Here is a 16,655-nt window from a genome sequence, read left to right as displayed (position 1 = left end):
GACAGGCGAGACCTAATAAACTCACATGGGGGCTAGAACAAGGGATTTTGGGCCAAAAGGAGTTTAAATTCCTAAATAAAGCCAACCCACGCACCCCAGTCATTTATTTTTTACCGAAAATACACTAAAACCTCCAAGAACCATCTGGGTGAACTCAGTTCTGGAGTCAATTGCCAAATATGCGGATGTCTTCCTGAAACCGTTCATGAACCAAGTTACATCATACCTTAAAGACACCACAGATTTTATCAATGAAATTGAAGGCCATCCATTTGACGTCAACAAAGAATGGATGGTCTCGTTCGACGTCACTTCTGTTTATACCCAGATCCCTCAGGATGATGGTCTGTAAGCGATAGAATTCTTTTTAGAAGGTCGACCAAAACCGCAAAGAGTACCCACAGAATTCACAATGAACTTAGCTAGAATAGCACTTAAAAAAAAAACACTTTCGATTTATTGACACGTTCGTCATGCAGGTCAAGGGGACTGCCATGTGGTGTCCCTACGCTCCGGAGATGGCGGTCCTCTTCACGGCCCTGTTTGAAGACATTTCCATTCACCACAACAACCCTTTTAGTCAATACATACAATCTTGGTATCGTTACATTGATGATATTTGGTGCCAGTGGGGAGGCAAGGCCGAACAACTATCACAATTCTATGAGTGGCTAAACACGAGACACCCAGACATCAAATTCAGCATGACTAAAAGCCAGACGCGGTTGACGTTCTTAGATGTTGAAGTTTTCCCACAAGATCAGAAATTGACAACTACATTATGTAGAAAACCCTTTGATAAAAATACCATCCTTCTTTATCAAAGTTTTCACCCGCAAAGTTTGAAAGCGAATGTTCCATACAGTCAATTGCTAAGAGTAAGATGCAATTGTTCCCGAAAGGATGACTTCATGGGGCACACTGATATCCTGTGCGACAATCTGAAGGCAAGAGGCTACCCGAAGAAGATGCTCAAACATGTCCAAAAAAGAGCATGGTATATACAGAGAGAAAAATTATTAACTAAAAAAACAAAAAAACTCTCAATAAGCTAGTGTGCGTGAAAAGATACGGTCCACGCACTATTAAATTCCGAAAGATCATTTTGAATAATTGGCATCTATTGTACAGATTAGAGTGTCCAATGGAAAGACCATTATTTACACTAAAGAAAAATAGGTGCATCGGACAACAAATCATAAGAGCTGACTTGGACACCTCCAAAGTCAAAACTGTTTTACGAACAATATGGAACCTTAATCCAGAGAAAGGAGACCACAAATGTGGTAATTGTACATCACACACCAACACAGTGGAAGGGATAGAGTTTGAATTCAACTATATTAAATGGACTCACAAAGAGTTCACACATTGCAAAAGTAGGAATACAGTATATGCAATTATGTGCCGATACCCCAAGCTGTACATTGAAAAAACCAATTAACAAATAAATCAAAGACTGACCCAACATCGGTCTAGAATTAAACAAAAAGTGTTGACATCACTAATGGTTCAACAATTTATTGACATGAATCACACTGAAAAAGATCAAGTGGACAGTGCTCTCGGGTATCAAAATCCCACACCGAGGAAGAAGTGTGGAATCAATACTTCTCAAGCGAGAAGCCTATGTAATACTAAAATTCAACTGTGTAGTAGACGGGTTGATCGAAATGACAGAACTTCAACAAACATTGCGTTGAGCCCTCTGTACTTATGACGGACCATTTAATTCATTTGCTTAACCTAATTCTAAACAAGCTTTTTATTTTGCTCCAGTAAATAAAGTTCTGTTGTATACATAATTTGTTTACACTAACTAGTCAACCACCACAGGAATGAGGTTTTTTCAGAAAGTATGTAAATAAAACAAAATGAATATACACTCAGAGTAGGTAAACCGTCGTGGCCACACCTCCTTCCAAAAACAGAAACTACAACTCCCACAATGCTTTGCTCTGACATAAGCACTTCCTGTACAAAGGTATAAATTTAAGTGGTAGTCTCCGCGCTCACGCTCGAGACAACAGAACGGCAGGACGACCGTTAAGGCATGACACAAATTATGAGTTAAGGAAAGGTCCACTGACCCTGTTGAAGCGTTAGTGAGAAAATATCCTAAGGCGCACAAACTAAAACATTCATTTGTGTTTCTCTTCCTCCTTTGATTAACTGAATCAAATACGTGTCAAAGGTTTCCCCCATTTCCGAATACAAAGAGACCCAAGAGCGCGCACAATATTGTAAGTAGGTCCAAACGTGGCATAAACATACATAATGCAACAGCACACCACTTTTGTGTGCATTATTCAGATTAGCAAATATGTAACACAGGGTATTCTTTTAAACAGAAGGTGCCACAAACGAGAAGCACCCTTCGCACAGCGTGAGGGAGAAAGCCACTGACACGCTCTGAAGTAAGTTTGAAAAAAAAAAGCCCATCCATACGATTCTCTTTTACTGCTTTTGTTGCAGGGATTGCGTTCCTATACAGAACTGTGCATAGCGACCTAGGACCTCAGTGAATTAGGGTGCACCAAAACTCACCTTAGTACCTAACATCCACTACCAGATTAGCATCAGTGACTCATCGGTTCTTCATCCTATAGTGAAAACCCCAATGATTAGTCAACCCAGAACATGGAACTTAGGATACCTCATGTAAGGTGGAAGCAAGAACACTCTTTCGTTATACTATCATATCAGTCCAAAACAAGGAGTAAATGAGACACAAATAAGTTTGAAATGTTTATTTCTAACATCGTGTTCTCATGAGCAGCATCTTTGCTAGTATAAGTAAACATGTTATAAAAAGCAAGGTTGTCAGCATTGTTACTATTCCATAAAATACAAAGGGAGAAAGCATGTTATAATGCTAAAGGGAAACAGGTTATACATATACCTATATTTCGCCTTCCAACTAACTAATAGAAGGTCTCACAGGTTTACATGGGCAGCCCCATACCTCTGGTAATCAGCATGAGTGGATCACATCATATTCTCCACAAGCTCTCAGCACACGAATGTTCTCCAAGTGTGTCTATTAATGCCCACCCAGTGCATTATTAAACGTGCAGAACCTCAGAGGTGGCCACAGCTGCATACATGTGATGGATAGAGCGTGCGCTGATCAGTTAGAACAACAACCTCAGTGTCTAAAACAACCTTGACGGTGTCAGCGCATACTGTGCAGACTAAACTATCGAAGCAGGCTAGAAATGCAGCAAAACAAGTTATTCTCATGTGAAGCAAAGCATCTATCGTTTCTCTAAACACCAGCTCAGAGTGTGCCGTGTGCAAAGTAGAGCAGGCAAGGAAAAATGGCATTTAAACTTCTAATAAGCTCATGCTAACTTAATACTATATAAATGTACGGGTCATCTCCACGACACCCTCACTTGATCGGAGCACGTGACGTAAACAGAATCAAATCATGAACGCAGAGTCCAAGTTTTAAAGTCAGAGTAAAGTTCAAAAATGGCCATAATTTGAGATAACGGGAATAAACTTTATAGTTCGGTAGAAAAAAAATTGCAACAAATGCTAATACAATTTCAATATCGAGTTAAAAAAAAAAACGTACACCGCTGTACTCCTGACCTCAGTCGGGGGAAAGAGCGAAGAAAAAAGTAATGTCTCACTCCAATAGCGTGTATGCGCAATACGTTGCAACAGCCTCCAATAGGAAGTCATTGTTCTCATCTGAAAACATTTCAGCCATCCAATTCACCAAAGGGAAAGAGCAAGCATGTTCTTCGATCACCGGAGCCTCTAGCACCAGAGGACAACTCGGGTTTACTTCAATATAACTGCGTGCCAAGAAATCATGCGCTGCTGTGAACACATTCCAACGCCCCAAGACTCCATGCATCGCTGCAAAGGCCATAATCCCTCCGCCAGAACAGAGCATTTCATGAGCAACTAAGGGGCTCATCAGCCAATCATAATCTGCATTGGGAGACACCGTACCGCAGAGACACAAATCCAGGGCCCAGTCGAAATCACAGCTCAGGCAATAAAAGACAGGCTGAACGCATGTAAAAAAGGAAAATCGAAACGATAATCCATAAGATGCACTTAATGTAGCCAAAGGCAGCACTCCATAAAAATTAAGCATTCGGCTGTGCAGCAACCACAACCGGTACTGATTGTCGCGATCCACAGGAAGTGCATCCATTTTTAAACAAAAATAGTAATAGAAGCACACCGGCAACCACTGCGAGCATTGAGGGAAATCCACCAAACAGGCTGGAGAATATCGAATGAAAAAAGGCAGGGAATACACCAAAAATAGTTTGAAAGGAAGTGACAAGGCCACTAACAAGTTTAAAAAACATGAGCCAGCCCCGTAGTCGAGGAGGCATTAAAGATAGTATGAATTAACTCCCCAAAATGTAAGGGCATGTCCGTATTCAATAAAGGTTAGACTTCTGTGCGGGTGTTGGCCACGTGAAGGACAAATGTTTCACGAGCAGATGTGAGGGCAACTTCTTTCTGGGACAATAGAGCTCTGATTTGACTCAGTTTGTTGAATTCTGCCTCCAAGGTCAGAATCGATGGCCAGATGTAAACATCCAGCTTCCCACGCGGGGCGGAAATAAAACATTTTTACAGCAGATTACCCTTTCACTGACGGTAACTACGTAAGGAATGCCGGAAATCATCCCACAGCAATCTTCATTGTTTAATAGTAAATAACTACCATTTGCCAGCAAAGTAAATGTCGGCTCGATAGCAGGTGTAGGTGTGCCTTTTAAAACACACGCCAGATTACTCGCGTTCTCATTACAAGAACCATGAATTTGAATATTCCTACACACCAGGGAACGGTCAGGCGAAACTGTGCAGTCTTCCCCATTCAAATAAACTTCTTTACCCTCCCTCAGGCATCTGTATGTAAATGGCAGAGACCAAACTTCATGGAGATAAGCACTCCCCAATGGTTTATAACGGCCTATAGCATAATACTTCATGCAATTATCAAATTTAAAAAGCGAAAACGGGAGTGTAATTAACCCATGTATAAGCCATACTGCAGAATTGTATTCAGCAATAGAACAAGGCAGTGGTTCTAACTTTTCAATATGCAACATAGAAAACGTTGCATCCTTCATTGACATAAACTGTTGTTTTTCAGTTAAATTAAAAGGGGCAAATAACGAGGACCTATTCATATAGTCCCAAGGAACTCGCCCTGCCTTTAACGTCTGTGAAGTCCAAGCAAACTGCATAATAGAACGCAGCTGATTTTGACCATGAAATAAAACAGACACATCTTCTTGTACAATATCAACTACAGACGAAACAATATTATCTAATGTGTACATGCGGGAAGAAAGCGTGTTAAGACTATTATCTACTACAGCAAGCACTTTTTCTAAATTAGCTTGATCAATAGCTCTCAAACGCAAAGCAGCTTCAACTTGCGATAGCTTCCAAATTTCATTATAAACAGCATAAATCCATCTCTTGGATCTGCCAGTTGCAGGACCTTTCACAAAGTCATTCAGATCAACATCCTCCGTCAATTTTGACAAATGCATCTTAACAGAAGCCAAAGTGGAGTGTTTGAGCCAATTCTGACACAACTTCCCTACTGAGTAAGTAGTTACAGAATGGTCACACAGGAATCTGGGATCCGTCGTAACTTGTTTATAACCAGGAGCTAGACCCAAAAAACGACGTTGACAGGAATCAGCACTTTTGTGCCAAAGCAACCAACTAGTGGGATTAATGCTTGAAATTTTAAATGAAGAATTCAGCATTAATTTTTGTAAATCCCGGATAGATAATTCTGTAAAATGATCCCATCCCTGGTATTCTCCTAAATCAGGAAAAGTAGGGGCATTGAATTTTTTAGGTGTAGCCAATCCAAAGCAAGTAGTCTGTGAAACAGTAGAATTCAAAAACAACATATGTTTCGGGATGAGACATGCATGGTGCAAAGCCTCTGTGCCTTGCACTTGCCAACTTTTAGAACCCCAAACAGATTTAAGATCAATAGTATCTTTCCACAATTCATAGCCCCCTATTGCCAACTGGTCAAGAAAGGACTTGGAATATAACAGTTTAGTGTGAGTTAGTCTAACTTTGGAAGAGGAATTTTCCTTTAACTTAGAATAAAATGCATCTTGATTTGTCTGATTAAAATCTGTAAAATATGTAAATCTCTTTAAAAGAGCCTTAGAACTGCCTTCTATAGGGGCTGGGCAATGTTCCCACTGAGTATAATTTACTACATTTCTTCTCGTGTTTGCGTCATGCAGGTAATGATTGCCAAAGTCCTGGTAACAGTATAATTCACCATAATTAGCAGAATCTGAATATAAATCTTCAGCATCGAAGGCAGCAAAATATTTCAAATCTGAAAACAAAGCTTCAATAGCTTGTACATCCCAATCATCAGCACGTATATTTTGTTTAATTACATCCCCCATGGAAACTCGTAACACATTAGGGACATTAACGACTTCTGTCGGACCATGAATCTGAAATTCGACTGCGCCCCAAACTATACCATCCAGGACGGGCCAGGCAGTAATATTAACATAGTCTAAATCTCTCCGGGATCTGTGGATGTGGGACGAAGAGTGCGGAGCCAATGTTCCATTAAGAGGACGTATCACAGTTCTTTCCTCTACATAATGTCCATTTACCAAACGGTAAAAATATATCACAAAACCTACGGACAAACAAAAAAATAGAAAAGAGGACCATCCAGATGTAAGTCCAAGGGGGAATCAAAAAATGTTTTTTAAACCAATGAACAAAAACAGCAATCCTGGAAGGGGTCTTGGATGTGGAAGAGGCAGTTTCAAATGAAAATCTGGATTCATTAGCTACTCGAGTCTGTAAAATCAGGCATCGATAAAGTTGTGGGATACGCGTAATCAGGTTCATCAATAATTGTATCGGGAATGTCAGTTAATAAGGGATTTGAAATCACATGCATCTCGATAGTAACTTCGGGCACATTCCTAGGAGCTGGAACCAAAAGAGAATTTCTCTGCAGTGCCGGCATGGAAAATGCAGGCGCCATGCTAAGGAGTATCGGCCACTCTGTGTACCTTGACATTGTCAATAGAGATATACCTTTTTTCTTTACGACCTGGAAGTGGAGGTAAAATGACTGTTCTTGTGCCCTGCACGCCAAGTACAGGAACTGGAGCTCGATACGAGGGGCCAAATTATTTCTTGTTCTCGATCTTCTCTCGGACCAGTTCTCCAACCTTCGGGTAAGCCAGCCAACTACCGGGATCTGCAACGCAGCATCATATGAGGAAGGCACGTGTTCCTTTGCAAGACTGTCTCTGGTCTTTTGTAGATTCTGCAAAACATGACAATGTTCATCCACGTCATCGACCGCCATTGGGTCTAGACCCTCAAGGTCCGGGACGAACATTTTGATACCAAAGAGCATTTTGTATGGGGTCCGCCCACCCAGAGACCTTCTAGGGAGATTATTAAGTGCACGCTGTATGCCACCAAGATGGTCTAGCCTGTTCCTGCCAGTGCCTATAACTCGGGCCGTCAAAGACTGCTTTCTATCACGGTTCATTCGCTCCACAACACTATTACCCTCAGGTCGGTACGGAGACGAAAACTTGACGTGGACCCGCAGGGATCTCATGGCATCCTTGTACGCCTTAGAGGCGAACGCTGGACCCTGATCGGAATTGAAGGTACCACATGCAAAAATCCCTACAAAGATACGCAAGTCTCTTATGACAGTCCGTGAATCAGCGCTGCGTTGCGGCCACACCCAAACAAAGCGTGTGCACGAGTCAACTGCAACGAAGATGTACTTATACGCAGTATCAGAAGAAAAAGGACCGCAGTGGTCCAAATAAACACACCCAGGTGGTTTATTCTAAATCTACAACTGTGTCTGGGGCGGACGCGCAGCCGTTGAAGGCTTAATCTGCTGACAAATGTCACATTGGAGGACATAATCTCGCGTCTGTTGATACAGTTCCCGCCAGCAAAAACATGGCTGTAACTGAGTTACAGTAGACGAAACGCCTGCATGAGCGGACGCAACACCTTCATGTGCAGCTGTAATCAGTGAGTGTCTGCGGTCTGCGTTGGGAATCACTCTGTCACCAACGTCTGGTATCTTCACAAAAGGAACATTTTTGGGACTTAAGTGATATGAGTACTTAGAAAGGGAATCCTGTAGGACATTTACTTCCATTCACAGTAGCGGCTATAGCAGCCAAGATATCATTATCAATCTTACTTTTGGAACGTGTAACTGCTGCAACCATATATGTCGATACTGCTGATTTTGCGGCCTCATCGGCTAAGCTGTTGCCAACAGCGTGTACTCCTATGCGCTGATGACCAAGAGTGTGAACTACATACACAAGCGGCAGTTGCTTTTTAAGTTCAGCCACTCGAACCCAGATCATTTTATGTTTTATTGTGCTACCTTTGGAGTCTCAATATTCATTCTGACCCCAAAATAATAGATTATTATTGTATGACTGTACACAGTAATAAGAATCAGTCACAATAAGAGTAGTCACACTAGGATCTGCGTACTCCAATGCAAGCAAGAGAGCACGTAGCTCTGCCAATTCGGCTGTACAGTCCCCTAATGTCTGTGAATGCACAACATCGGACTTGAACTCTCCATTCACCATGGTACCCACCACAATCGTGCAGGCCGAGACATATGCGTGCTTAGACCCATGCGCCACTTGCACAGAACCGTCAGTGTAAATGATACAATGGAACTCTTCCAAAGGGCGCATTGTCAAGGGAGCAGGATGAACGAATTCACACTGTAAGCACTCCTGTGACTGCAAGGAAGCATCAAAGATAAACGTGACATCCGGAGACGTCAATGACGTGGCCCATTGTATCCACCGTGGGTGCAAAGCTTTAGAATTCGGTACACTGGCTTTCGTCACTCCCTCCTAGGCAGGATACGGGGTAACAACTAACATGCGTTTTCCCTGCGACAGTGTGCATTCCTTCAGAATCGCCATTTGCACTGCTGTCAAAACTTTTTCCACAGCGTAAAAACGCAATTCAGCCGAAGTGTTCAAGTGTGACTTGTAAGCAATAGGTACTGTGTCACCTTCATTAAAGGTAAGGTACGTGAAGCCCACCGCCCCGGGTACGATTCTAATCACCAGGTTAGTGTGGTTATCACGAGTCAGTAAGAATTTTGATTCAAGAAGGTCAGCCTTCTAAGATTGCAAAAGGGCTGAATGTTCCGGCAGCCAGCATGATTTGGTAAAAGTTGGTTGTATCAAAGCATACAGAGGCTTGATACGCTGGGCATAATCGGGAATATACGTACGCCCAAAATTTAAAAATCCCAGCAAAGACTGTAGTTTTTTCAGCGTTGTTGGAGCGCGTAATTGTGCACATTTCTCCAAAAAGTGCGGGGCTAAGCCTCTGCCCTCATTATTGAGTTCGTAACCCAAAAACAACACTGTAAACTCTGCAATATGAGACTTTGCAAAGTTGAATTTATAGCCGAAGTCTGCAAAACAGCCAATTATGTGGTCCACTCGGCTCAGATTCTGCCAAAGTTCATCATCGGTGAGATATATATCATCAACATATGAACATGCATCTGGATCCATTGTTTCCAACAAGTACACTATACGGGCAGCAAACACACCCGGGCTATTTTTGTAACCCATAGCTAGGCGCTTAAATTTAAGCTGTCTGCCACCACTGGTAAAACTAGTCCATTGAGAACTCAATTCAGACAAGTTATGGGCAAAAAAAAAGTTGGAAATGTCAAGTGTTGTTTTAGAACGTTTACTCACAAGACTATCCACTAAGGCCGAGCCGTGAGTATTCTGTACTGCACAGGTACGGCAATGCAAGTTTAAATGCCGGTAATCCAATACCAAACGATATGAACCGTCAGCCTTGGTTACAGTAAAAAGTGGGTTATTCATCGGAGACACACAAGTTTCTATAACTCCCTGATATTACAATTGTTCAAGGATTTCTGCCACTGGAGCTTTCGCTTCTCATCGCATGGGATATTGAGGTTGTGGCATCGACCGCAAAGGAATCTAATGGTGGGGGTGACAATCTATCCCAACCACAGTGAGTACGGTACAAAGCTGGCGCTAGCGCCTTAGCCCACTCTTCTGCCAAATTCTGCGCATGCTCCTTCGGGACTGTGTTCGCGAAACTAGGGAGGATTACCTCTCCCCTCTTAGAGCAGTGAGCACAAAAGGTGGGGGCCAGTCAGCCTCTGCTAACAAAATATCATAAGTAGATATTAAATCTCGCCAAAATACCCCTATTACAGTACGTTGCATGTCTCCTATGTTAATAACAATCTCAAAAAGCCTTTCAGGGGGTCCTACTCTAGTGTCAGCTGTCTCAACAACAGCAAACTGATCAGTCGCTGTCACCTTCAGTAGTGGACGCAGGCTTACTCAAATTATGGTAATCTCCGCTGTGCTGTCCAACAACGTCAGGGCCCGTGTCAGATTCCGAAGCTGCGTTCTCATTATCTGTGGCATATCTCGCTGTTAAAACGGCGACTTTCTTTTTCTGAAACTGGGGTCTTCTCGGTGTAGAATCGTCCTGCTTGCCTTTCCTGTCTTTCGGGCGGGGCTGGTCGCGATTCTGTGGGCCACCCCGACCTCTTCCGCCGCCTCCACCACCACCGGTTGATGAGGCCAATGTGTCCTGTAAAGAACGAGGAGAATGTTGATCAGCAACTTGAAATCGATCAGATGACTTAATCGTAGTGCGGTCGCGCAAATCATATACTCGTTCAGGTGATGCAGGGTGTGACTCCTGTTTCTGTTGCTTACCCGTTTTTTTGTTTTTAGTCCAATTTTGTTTTTGAGATTTAGGCTGTTCTGAATTATCAGACTTAGCAGCCTGTGTTTGTTTCTTCTCTTTAGTAGCAAAAGGCTTCACACCTAAACTATTACGTCCACGGTCTTATAATCCCCCGTAATTATTCTCAGCAACTGTATGGGTTTGTCGGCGTCTGGAACAGTCTGCAAAGCATTCGCCACTTGAAAGCTTACCGCATCTCCCTTGACATTAGCAAGGACTAGATTGGAAACTACATCAAATGAGCCACAGAGCCTCATCCCCAACTCAACCGCAGCCACAGGTCCATGTTCATCTTGAACACGCTTAATGACAGTTAGCAGGACAGTCCTTGGCGGTGTGCCGAAACACCTCTTATAGACTGCCGCAAAGATTTTACCCCAAGATTCACAGTCACCGGCTTCGGGCACCAATTCCTTGGACAAACATATTGTAAGAATCCTGTGTTTATTTAGTTATTTTTATTTATTTATTGGATTTGTAAGTCGCTCAGCTACCCAAAAAGGGTTTCCCGGCGCCATAACGGACGTGGATCAACATCTCGGGCAAACAGTATGAATTATTGATTAAAAAGCCAGGTCTTAAGTGTTCGGCGAAAGTGGACGTAGTCAGTTTCTTCGCGAATGTTAGTGGGCAAGGCATTCCAGAGAGAGGGGCCAAGGTAAGTAAAGGATCCATCTCCCATTCTGGAGAGTTTAACTCTGGGTACTAAGAAATTGCCCATGCTACTGGACCGTAGGTGACGAGAGGGAAAATGGAGACGAACAAGCGCTTGAAGGTAGTGAGGGGCAGTGCCGGCCTTGATCTTAAACATGTAGCTCAGGGCTTTAAACTTAATCCGGTTCTCCACCCTGAGCCAGTGAAATTCCGAACATGGCTACTAGGTGTGGGGAGGTTTCCCATCTCTGCCGGCCAGTGAGCACGGCACCAAAGGTCTTTCTGCTTGCCTAGGATGAGGACCTCCGTTTTTTCACCGTTAAGCTTCAGATGATTCTGCGTCATCCAGTTGGAGATACAACTGAGACCATGTTTAAGATCGGAGGGTGCAAGGGGGTCCGAGTTGGTAAGGGAAAAAATAATCTGAGAGTCATCCGCATAGGTGAAGAGGGTTAGACCAGCCTGTTCAGCAGTATTGAGCCCTGAGGCACCCCATACGGGGAGGTGAAGGTTTTAGAGCATGCTACAGTCGAGGTAATTTGAAAGGTACGGTTGTTTAAAAAGGAGGTGATCCAATCCAGGGCAGCACCACATAAGCCAGACAATTTCAGAGTTTGAATAAGTACTTCATGGGAGATGGTATCGAATGCTGCACTGAGGTTTAACAGAATGAGTGCTACAGTTTGTCCGGCATCGAGATTTTGACGAAGCCTCTCAGTGACTCCCAAAAGTGCTGTCTCTGTGGAGAAGCCAGTACGGAAACCTGACTGCGAAGGGTGGAGAGAATTATTGGTTTCAATGTACTGTGAAAGAGTAGCATGAACATGTCTTTCCAGAATTTTGGAAAAGAGGGGCAGAAGGGAGATGGCTCTGTAGTTGGCCAGAACTTTAGGGTCTGCCGTAGGTTTTTTCAGAAGCGGAGTGACCATCGCATTTTTCCAGAGTGATGGCACAGATGAGTTTATCAAAGAGGTATTCAGAGTGCTGAGAATAATCTGCAGATGGGGAGTATCTAATTGTTTCATAATGGAAATAGGGAGGGGATCTCTAGGCGAGCCAGATTTGATGTTACCTAAGATAGTTACTAGTCCTTCCATATTTAATAGAGGCCAGTGGTCGAGATGGGCTGTGGAAGTAGAGGTGAGTGCCAAGTTAGGGGGGGTAGAGGTGACAGGTGGGTCACTGGTTGAAGTAGTAAAGGGGTCTTGTTGTGGTCTACTTAAGTTGGTTTTGGCTAATTCCTGCTGAATTTTTTCAATTTTTCCAGTGAAAAAAAGGGCGAGATTATCGCACTGCTGTTGGTTGAGGGGAGGAGGGCTAGCGACTGTTTTAGAGCCTGCCAGCTCTTTTACTACACCAAAAAGTGTTTTAGGGCGATTGGTGGCTCCAGTAATTTCTCCACAGGAGACGTATTGGGAAATACTGCTTCCAGCTGATCAAACTTTTCAGCAAGCCAGAAAGGCATATCATCCTTATCCTGGGGACACTTGCCCATTACTGCATTAACCATCACGGGACTGAGCGTCAAACCGCTCGATCCTACTGGAAGAGCCTGCACACCAGGAGCCCCACCCTGGACGTTGTGGCTAATAAATTGCACTAAGTCCCTAATGACCGCAATTGCGACCGTATGTAGGCGCCTTAACTCAGCTACTGGAATCGCCCCTGCATTAGGATGTGGCGTTAATCCAGCTAAGACAGGCCAGGTTGCATCTGGTATCGATAAAGGACCTAATCTAGGTGCCAATAAAGTGTGGGGTAGGGCGCCATTAAACCAAACTCCGAGCTGCCAAGCATTAATTGGAACTTCCTGCGTCCTATACGGAACATAATCCGCCGCCACGACTGTGAGAGTGTTAGACCTGTCAGCCCTTTGGGTAGTCCCTCCTATTTTTCCTTTTTGCCTCCAAATTTTTCTTTTTCTTTTTTGTGTCCACTACAATTTTTGGTGTTGTTCTTAGAGCTCTGGGTGCCTTATTATTGTTTTTTACACCATGAAGGGGCACAGGTGCTCTTTTAAAATGGAGGTGATGGAGTTGATCTTTTACAAAATGGTGCCTGCCAACTGCCAAGTGCTACCTCAGGGCTTGGGGCCATTGGGTAATATGAGTCCACTCTAGACCCTCTGGTCCTAGGTTATAAATATTGGAATGCTGTGCGGCCATTTTGTAGAGAGAGCTGAGCTGAGGAGAGGTGGTACTCAGGTCAAGGGCGAGCTGGAGTCCAGGCTGAGGAGCGAGGAGGTGGGCACGCGGTAGAGGGTCTGACAGCCTCTGGGGGCTGCTTCCTCTTTACTGTCTGACACCCCCCCTCAACCGTGGATCTGACCCGGCAGAGCCGTCTCCTCACAACATACTTGAGGTACCAGAGAAGAGAGACTTTCCCCCAGTAAGGATCGCTAGAAAAGATCTATGTAGATCTGAAAAGTAAGCGTGGCAGGAACTGACTTATATCGGGGATTGCCACAAAAAGAACTCCCGTGAAGTCAATTCCCTACCTTGTGGTTTCTAAAGGCAGGGCATAGAGATTCCCCTCAGCGACTGTGAGCCTGGCCAGAATCTGCCCTCCCCCCCTCTCTCTTCGTGGCTGTAGACTTACCAAGGCCGACCTGAGCTCCCAGTGAGAGCCGTAGGTGAAGTAGCCGAGGGCGGGTGAGAGACGGCCCCGTGCGAGACTTGATCTCCGACGGAGAGAAGCCTTCGAGTCCGCAGGATGTTCTGTCATCGGAGCTGACCCGGCGCTGAGGATTTGAGCCCGGAAGGGGAAAGGCAAGAGTGAGAGAGGCCGGGAAGGGAGGAGCCCGGACCTCCGAGGGGCATGGAGAGGAAGGGACTCACAAGCACTGAGGCACTCCAGTTACCACGGACTCTCCCTGTATGGATGTGGCCGCCTTTAGCATACCGGGCCAGAATTAACCCCTACACTCCCCGGTTTGTCGCCGTGATCCCTCAGACTGCTGGCATCGGCCGGATGGTCCGGTTGTAAAGTAAGCAGGGTAGCAGGCTGGGAAACAGAGGGTATTGAATCCTCTCTGAGAACTCTCCCTTCACGCATAGCAGGCCGGAAAACTGAGGGAGAACTGTGGCATCATCATAACACAGTGTTAGTTAGGGAAAAAGAACTGAATGTAGCAGTGCTTTCAAGGGAGGAGGGTTAACACCTTTGAATGTACACTAACTTTGACAACCCTCTCCCTACGCTTATGTGAAAGTGAGAAGAAGGTGAAACTAAAAGGGAAACTGCATTTAGGGTGCCATGTTGTTGCAATCCACTAATGTCATTGGGGACTTTTCTTTGATGTATGCTAGCGGCTAATATTTACTGACTTTGGCTATGGTGCTTTAGCAATGGACAGTGACGAAATCTCCCACTAGCCTGAGTCAAACTTGAGTAAGCCAATACTTGTATGGGATGTGGTTGGAACCGTTTTGCCCTGACGTAAAACAAGGGCTAAAGGGAGATTCTTAGTAAAATGAAAGTTGGAACATGGGGTGTAAACTCAGAGTCAAGTACACTATGAGTAAAATGGTGAGATGTTAATGTAAAATAACTGCTGGAAGCCTGAAGTGCCAAGAGTTTCCCTGAGTTCTTTTGTATTTGGTGAATAAGTGTAACATGTAAGACAAAACAAAGTGGTGCTCTATTTATGCAAATAAGTAAAGGTGGAAGTGCTTAATGCATTATAAGGTTGAACTACTGAAGGAGTAAACCTATCAAAAGATTTCTATAAAGCATTTCTATTTTTCTAACAAGGTGTGGTGTCTTCTTTCAGTGGATGGGCGCTGGGTTACTGTGATAAGTGCGACGCAAGCATAACACGATTGCCTTTGAGATAAGTCCTTTCACTCTGTGCCAGGCTACCCTATGTGGACTGGTGACCCCAGGTCCAACATATTGGTGTTCAGTGGTGGGATAGAGCTTATGCTTGCATCCACTTAGCAGTAGCCTAGTGTGCTCCACAAACCTACACCTGGAGTTTTCTCCTAGCGGACTCCCTAATTACAGTTTTGCTTTTCCAAATTCTTTCCTGGTGGTGGGTGGAGGAAGCCCTCACGTGATACCCTTCCTTGAATTCTTATAAGTGGCTGTTTGATACCCTGTTGGCAAAATGGAATTTGATTTGGAAGAGTTGGAGACCTATACTGCGGCACAACTCAGAGAATTGTGTCAGAGAAAGGGGGTGTTTTTCAAGCGAGGTGCGAAAAAGAGTGAACTTCAAACTAGCTTGAGGGCATGGGTGGAAGCACATTCAGATAGGAAGAAGGAGGAGGAAGAGGGGGATTGGGACACTGTCATCGGAGTGGATGAATTGTACCAAACCGAAAGGGGGAACCTACTGCAAGGTCCAAGGACACTTTCGAGGGAGGGCAGCAGTGTCTCTGTGAGGAGCTTAACCGAAGCAGAATTAACTGACCAAAGAGAGGAAAGGCAGTTGAAGTGGGAGTTAGCTAAGATGGAGAAGGAGAGGGAGGAACAGAGGCTGGCTCATGAATTGAGTTCAAAGGAGTTATACCTCAAGGCCCTGCAAATAGGGACTCCTAGTGCTCCTGTTGGTGGCAGCGAACCCAAAGAGATAGCCAGGGAACCCCGACCCTATTTGCCAAAAGACGTAGTCGCCAGCTACAGTGCAGGGGACGACATTGCGAAATGGTTGGCTGCCTATGAGGTCTCGCTAAGAGCCCATGGGATATTGGAAAGACACATGGGGGTGGCCTGTATAAATATATGCCTCCCGCTGGAAGGGATGCGCTTCTGGCCCTAGAACCGGAGGAGCAGACTAACTACCCCACCATGAAAGTGGCACTGATAAGAAAGTTTGGGCTGACCCCTGAGAAGTACCGACAAAAATTCAGGAACAGCCACAAACTGGCTACACAGAATTGGGTGGATTTCCTAGATTATGCCAAAAAGGCCTTAGAGGGTTGGGTGCAAGGCAGAGAGGTGGGGGACTACGAGGGGTTGTATGATCTAATCTTAAAAGAGCACCTACTCGAAAAATGTTTTCCAGAGCTGAGTCACTTTAGTGTCCCTGGGAGATCGGGAGATGGTTCCTAAGATCCAGGTGCCCTCAAATACCACCAAGTATGGGCAGTGGGTCACCATCAATGGCCAAAGAGGGGAAGCTCTGAGAGACACAGGAGCCAGTATGACTATGGTAAGGAGTCATCTGG

The sequence above is a fragment of the Lissotriton helveticus genome, assembly GCF_964261635.1.
Source record: "Lissotriton helveticus chromosome 1_1 unlocalized genomic scaffold, aLisHel1.1 SUPER_1_unloc_12, whole genome shotgun sequence".
NCBI lineage: Eukaryota > Metazoa > Chordata > Amphibia > Caudata > Salamandridae > Lissotriton > Lissotriton helveticus.
The sequence above is the reverse complement of the archived record's forward strand: the minus strand, read 5'-3'. Positions refer to the sequence as shown.